The sequence below is a fragment of the Alligator sinensis genome, unplaced genomic scaffold, assembly GCF_000455745.1.
Source record: "Alligator sinensis unplaced genomic scaffold, ASM45574v1 scaffold237_1, whole genome shotgun sequence".
Taxonomy (NCBI): domain Eukaryota; kingdom Metazoa; phylum Chordata; order Crocodylia; family Alligatoridae; genus Alligator; species Alligator sinensis.
In genome coordinates, this window is record NW_005841849.1 from 4,077,843 (window position 1) to 4,083,903 (window position 6,061).

Genomic DNA, 6,061 nt, shown 5'->3' on the forward strand with positions numbered 1-6,061 from the left:
CTGCCTTTGTGACAGAAGAAGCAGCTGTACTGCATGGACTTCAAAATCAGCAAGAACGCTTGGAAATGGCAACACCAGAAATGGCGATGTTCGCTCCTAGTGCTGCTGGATGCTGATAGCCCCATGGAACGGATGACAGAGGCCAGGAAATCGTTACAAATAACAGGTTATAAAGAGAATAACATGGAAATAAAGATGATTACCTTATTTTGTGTTGAATGGGGACTCTAGAAATGTGTTTTGAATTCATGGCTGTGCCATGACTTCCTGTGTAAATTTGGGTAAATCTGTTAATTTCTGTAAAAAGAGGATGGCTTTCCCCTTTATTTATTTTCCTTCCTAACTCTTTGGAGCAGGAACTACCTCTTGCTATATGTACGGCAGTACCTGGCACAGCAAAGATTGAATCGTTGTTGAAACCAAGTATAAAAGTAATACAAATAGTAAATGGCCAGAGGAAGTGTGTATTAAAGATGTATGGGAAATATTATTTACCCAGATCCAAACAAGCTGCAATACCTTTTTAATGAATTGTGTCTAAGTAAATCAAAACAACATGCCAAATAATTAGAACTAAAATTAAATTTGGTTACCACAAGTCTGTTTTTCAGTAACTCTGCTCTTTGGCTCCATTTGTTACCAGCTGCAGCTTTGCCAATTGACAAAGAATTCAGTAAATTCAGTACTCGGTCACCTCAAGAGGGGTAACCCTTCTTTGTGTTGGTGGGGATCACCAATGTAATTCATTCTTTGTGGACTTCCTTAACTTAGACTGTGTCTAAAATCTGCCAGAAAACTTCAGGTTTTCCTTTGCTGCTATAGGAACATTTGTGTTCAAATATGTCATCTTCCTCCCTGATATTCACTTCTGTTGCTTCTGTAGGGAAGTCAGAAGCTTGTGTGTGACAGTGCAGTGTATTCCCATGGAAATGAATGGCAATCACACAGTCCCACCCTGGGAAGAGAGTACAAAGATGGGATATTGTAAGAAGGCAAACAAATGCTTCCAAGGCATATTAGTACCTGGTACTGAGTTACCTAGCAAGGAAAGTGTCAGAGTTGCGGATAGTGCTTGTGTTTGTAGATGGTACAGGATAAATGAAGGCTGTCTCAGTGAGTCCTTCTTCCAGCGAAGGCAGGGTTGTAAGTCACAGTACATTCTGCCCATTAATCTTGCATGCCATATGGCAGTAGTCCCAGGCACCTGCTTCAGCAGCATGAGGTCAGTGCCACCCCGTTGGTGTAGGTAATTCAGAACTCCAATGGTGCCTTAGATTAGTTTGCTGTCCAAGGACTACTGCAGTTTCTAGGCATAGTCCTGTGAGCTAGAAATTCATGTGTTAGCTTTAGCAGTAAGACTCCATCCTTAACTTGATGGCACTCTGCCTTTATCTTACCCATGCTGTGAAGGGAAGCTGAACATAAAGAACTAGTCCAATAACAACCTGCTGCTGAAGAGCATGAACAAGAAGTGTCTGTACAGGTGAACCCTGCCATGCTTTCAATAATTGAACGGCCTGGTTTTATTACTTCTTTGCTGCCTCTGATCCTTAGAGGTTCTAACACTGCATTACTATGGTGGTAGCTGATGGTGAGAGAGTTGTTCCAACAGTCTATTAGAATATAGATACCAGGTACAAGCCGGTTGAGAACTGGTGGTACCAACCCTACCAACAAGTCATCATTTCCATACTACTCTGTAGCCTGGTCTGTAGCTCCTGCAGGAGCCATCTTTTCCCTATACATGAAGTCTTCTTGTCAGCCTTTGAGACTCTGTTCTTGAAACTACTCCACACCCTCTAGGCTCCATAGCACAAGTCACTGAAGAGTATTGGTTAAGTCCAGTGTCAGTCCTGATTAGCTTGGTGATCTCACTGTTGATTGATGTGACCATCTCCCTTACTATAGGGCCCTGTTATGTGGCACAAGACTTCACTGTCCAAGAGTGAAAAGCGAGGTCTGGAACTGGAGTCTCATTCTGCTATACGGTATAACCAGGCCAACCAGCCAAATCATCCTCTTCATCTGTAAAAGAAAACTTAGTACCAATTCTGTGTCTAATCAGATTAAATTTCCCTTCCTTATATCAGATTCCCCAAACAATTCCCAGCTGCTGCATTGCCTTTTGCGGGGACACTGTTTCACATCTGTCTGGTTCTGATCAGCTGTGCATATTTTTATGCTGCAACTACTATCTTTGCTCTGTTTTCCCGCCCCTTCTTCTGTATATTTTTCCATTCTCTTTTCCGCCCTCATTTTCTCTCCCTCTTTCAGTGAACTTACATAGCTCATTACTATGGTAGCTGAGCACCTCACAGTTGTAAATGAATTTTTTAGTCCATGCCATGTGAGGGTGGGAAGTGCTGTCCCCATTGTACAGATGGAGCATGAGGCACAGGTTAGATAATGTGCCTAAGGCAATAAAGAAGAACTGTGGCTAAATCAAAAGAAGAACCTGGGTTTTCTGATCTTCATTCCCAGCACCTATCAACATTACAACCTATCCTTCTCCCCATTAAGCCTCTTTTCCCGTGTTTTCTTGTCTTCTTCTGCCTCAGGCTGTTTTATTCATCTTCCCCTCACCCTTTCCTCTCCAGCTCTTGATCTTTATCTTTCTTCTCACCAAATTCTCATCCTGCAGGGAAAAGCTACTTCTGGCCATCCTTTGTAATGAGTGAGATAAAGTGGTCAGTGCAGGACCAGTGCAGGCCAGAATGCCTCCTGCTTGAGTCTAGCTGTGCAACAATACCCTGCTTGTCTTCAAACTAATGCTGTAGATTATCTCTGCAAGGGTGAAGCAGGACTAAGGTGGAAGGGTTCAGGTTCCAGCTGCCTGCCATCTCCATAATCAAAGACAGCCTGGGAACAGAAAGCGCTGCAGTGGTACAGCTGTTTGTGCAAGCCTGTCTAGGTCTGGGGAAGCAGCATCAGCATCTGATGGCTACAGGAGGCATTAAGAGCTTTTTAGATACCTATTTCCAGCTCTGTCACTGACTCACTGTGACCTTGACTGTGCATTTAGCCCCATAAAATGGGTGATAGATATTCAGGGAAATACTAAGGGAAAAGTGATGTCATACCCTCTACAAAACATACTGTTTATATTGGTACCTTCTGTCAGCATTACTATGGGAATTTTTTTAATGTCATGAGAAATCTGTAAAATGTAAATGCTTTCCTCATACAAATGAAGCTGCTTTAGAACAGAGAGTGATATTTCAAAGGCTGGCAGTATTAACCTATGCCATTCCCATCTGCTGCATAAACACATTGCTAGGGAGGGTATGTGGAAAGGAGAGATTATTGAACCCCTAAACTTTCCAGTGGCATCTCTCTAGGCTCAGTAATAATGTGTATAAATTTGACCACATAAACCATACATTTGTTTCCATAAATCCCTACTAGTTTCTAAAGCCTTACTCATAAAACCACATTCCTGGATGTATCATGTAGGTGATTACACCATGAAGGAGGCCCAGTGGGTGGAGAAGCCTGGCCCCCTGGGAATGAGATTGTCAGACAGCTCACATAACTGCAGCTCCTACCCATGATCTCTGAGCAGTGACCTCTAGGAGAAGGACTGACTCTGTTTGGAATTGAAAAAAAACATCTTTTTTCCAGGTTATTACTACCTCACAAAAACCTCTATGAATAGCTCCACTCTTCCTCTTTCTTTTGTTCCCCTGACTTCCAGTTTAATCCAATGCTGTAGTTTTTGGGTTAGTTTTTACATACCTTGAATTTCTGACTCCTCGTCATGGCTCCTTTGGCATTTGGAGTCCAACAGGGATTCACAGGCTGAGCTCCAGGTTGTTTCATTTTGGAGCCTGCCAAATGACCTGTCTAAAAGCTCATCTTTTTAGTTCCTATTCTCTTCCTTTGTGCTAGGTACCTTTGACCTTTAAAATCATAATAACCAAGATCTGCTTTTCCCCACCTATTTCTTTGCCATTCTTTATTTTTAGCTAGACTCAGTACAGCTTCAGGAACAAAGTGTACACCACTGTGGATTCCAGATCTTATCAGCTTTAAATAACATGTGAAATATTGAAGTTTTCAATAACTCTTGGTGGCATTGGAGCTAAACGTTGCACTGGATTGCATCTATTTATTGAGCCAGAAATATTTCATCTGGGGTACGATGAACTTTCCCAGTGTCCAAGGCAGAGTTCCCACACAGTCCTGTCTGGAATCCTGTCAGGCTTGACCAGAGCCAGGGTCCACAGCTCTGGGACAGGCCCACCAGGCAGAGGGCTCCAAGGCCAAGACCCAGTGCTTCCAGGAGCCAACGAGCTGCTCCAAATGATCAGGTACTCGGATTCCAGGGTCTGTGGCTCTGGAGCAGCCACGTAGGTCAGATTTCAAAGTCTCTGCTGAGACATGGCTGCTGGACTTGTTTTCAGTCCTTCCAGGGAAATCTCATACTGTGGAATGCAAATTGGAAGAAGCACGGCTCAGTTGTGCTGAAGTCTTTGCATCTCCGCATTCTAATGAAAATAGTGTTTAGTTACTACTTAAAAAAACTTCTTGAATAGTGCCCCATATATCTCTTACATTTGTGATAGGTGGAAATATGTACCTATACAGTGAGCATATGGCCTGCCCACAGGAGTTCAGCATGTCTGGGGATTTAACAGTTCATTTAATCGCAACAGTCTATCCTGCTCCCTGGCAGTCACCACTCACCCATCCCACTTAGCCCAGTATAAGCGCCTCACCCATCCCACTTAGCCCAGTAGAGGCTCCTCACCCATCCCACTTACCCCAATATAGGCTCCTCAGGTATACTCGGTGTGGTTCTGATCATCTGCCCTTTCTCAAAAGGGAAAATGGAAAAATGCCACCAATCAGAGAAAGATTTAGCACAGACAACAGTTTTCTCCACAGACGTATAACAGAATCTGTAGCCTTTAAGTGATGGTGATGTTAGTTTGAGTTTCTCATTTCATCCATAAATATAATTATGTTATAACATGGTATGTGCATGTAAAGGTGTCTTGAAAGAGCCAACCTTCTAGACCTAACAATAAATGTGAAAAAAAATGTACTGGGAGGATAGTTTTAAACAGAGAAGTGCTAAAGAAAATAGATTCCGAGTAAAATCAGCTAGATTTCTGAAACCCACTCTGTCTTAGTTATGAAAGAAACTAATAGAGGATGTGAACGCAGCAATGAAACTAAGAAACTATTACATAACAAATAGGAGATTAATGGGAATTAATGTAATTTAAAAGTTAAGAAATGCAGGCCGCTATTAAAAGAATGCAAAGTGAAAATCTGGGAAACCAAGTTAAGAAAGAAATATATTTTTTTAAATATATGTAATGGATAAAATAAAACTTAACAAGTGTGTAGGTCCATTTTTGGGGGAGAGGTGGTAGAATTATTCATTATAATACATAAAAGGTATTAAAGGGTATTAAGCTCAATAAATATTTCTGTTCTGTCTCTAAAATAAATATGGCTGATGAATTCATATAAAATGTGAAATACTTTCCATTTTAACGTTATCTAAGGAGAATGCAAAGCAGCATTTACTAAAGTCAAATGTTTCAAAATCAGCAGGCACAAATAGCTTTCACCCAAGCTGACTGAAGGATTGCAGGCACTGTCTGGGGCTGGGTAAAATCACTGGAAGTTTCTCATAGATTTCATAGATTTCATAGACATTAGGGCTGGAAGGGACCTCGGAAGATCATCAAGTCCAGCCCCCTGCCCAAAGGGCAGGAAGTCAGCTGGGGTCACAGGATCCCAGCAAGATAAGCATCCAGTTTGCTCTTGAAGGTGTTCAATGTAGGCGCTTGAACCACCTCTGGTGGCAGGCTGTTCCAGACCTTGGGGGCTCGGACAGTAAAGAAATTCTTCCTTATGTCCAGCCTGAAACGGTCTTGTAGTAGTTTATGACCATTCGACCTAGTCGTCATCCCTTGGGGCGCTCTGGTGAACAAACATTCCACCAGATACTGGTGGTCACCCCTGATATACTTATAGGTGGCCATCAGATCACCCCTGAGCCTGCGATTTTCCAGGCTAAAGAGCCCCATGGCTCTCAGCCTGTCAT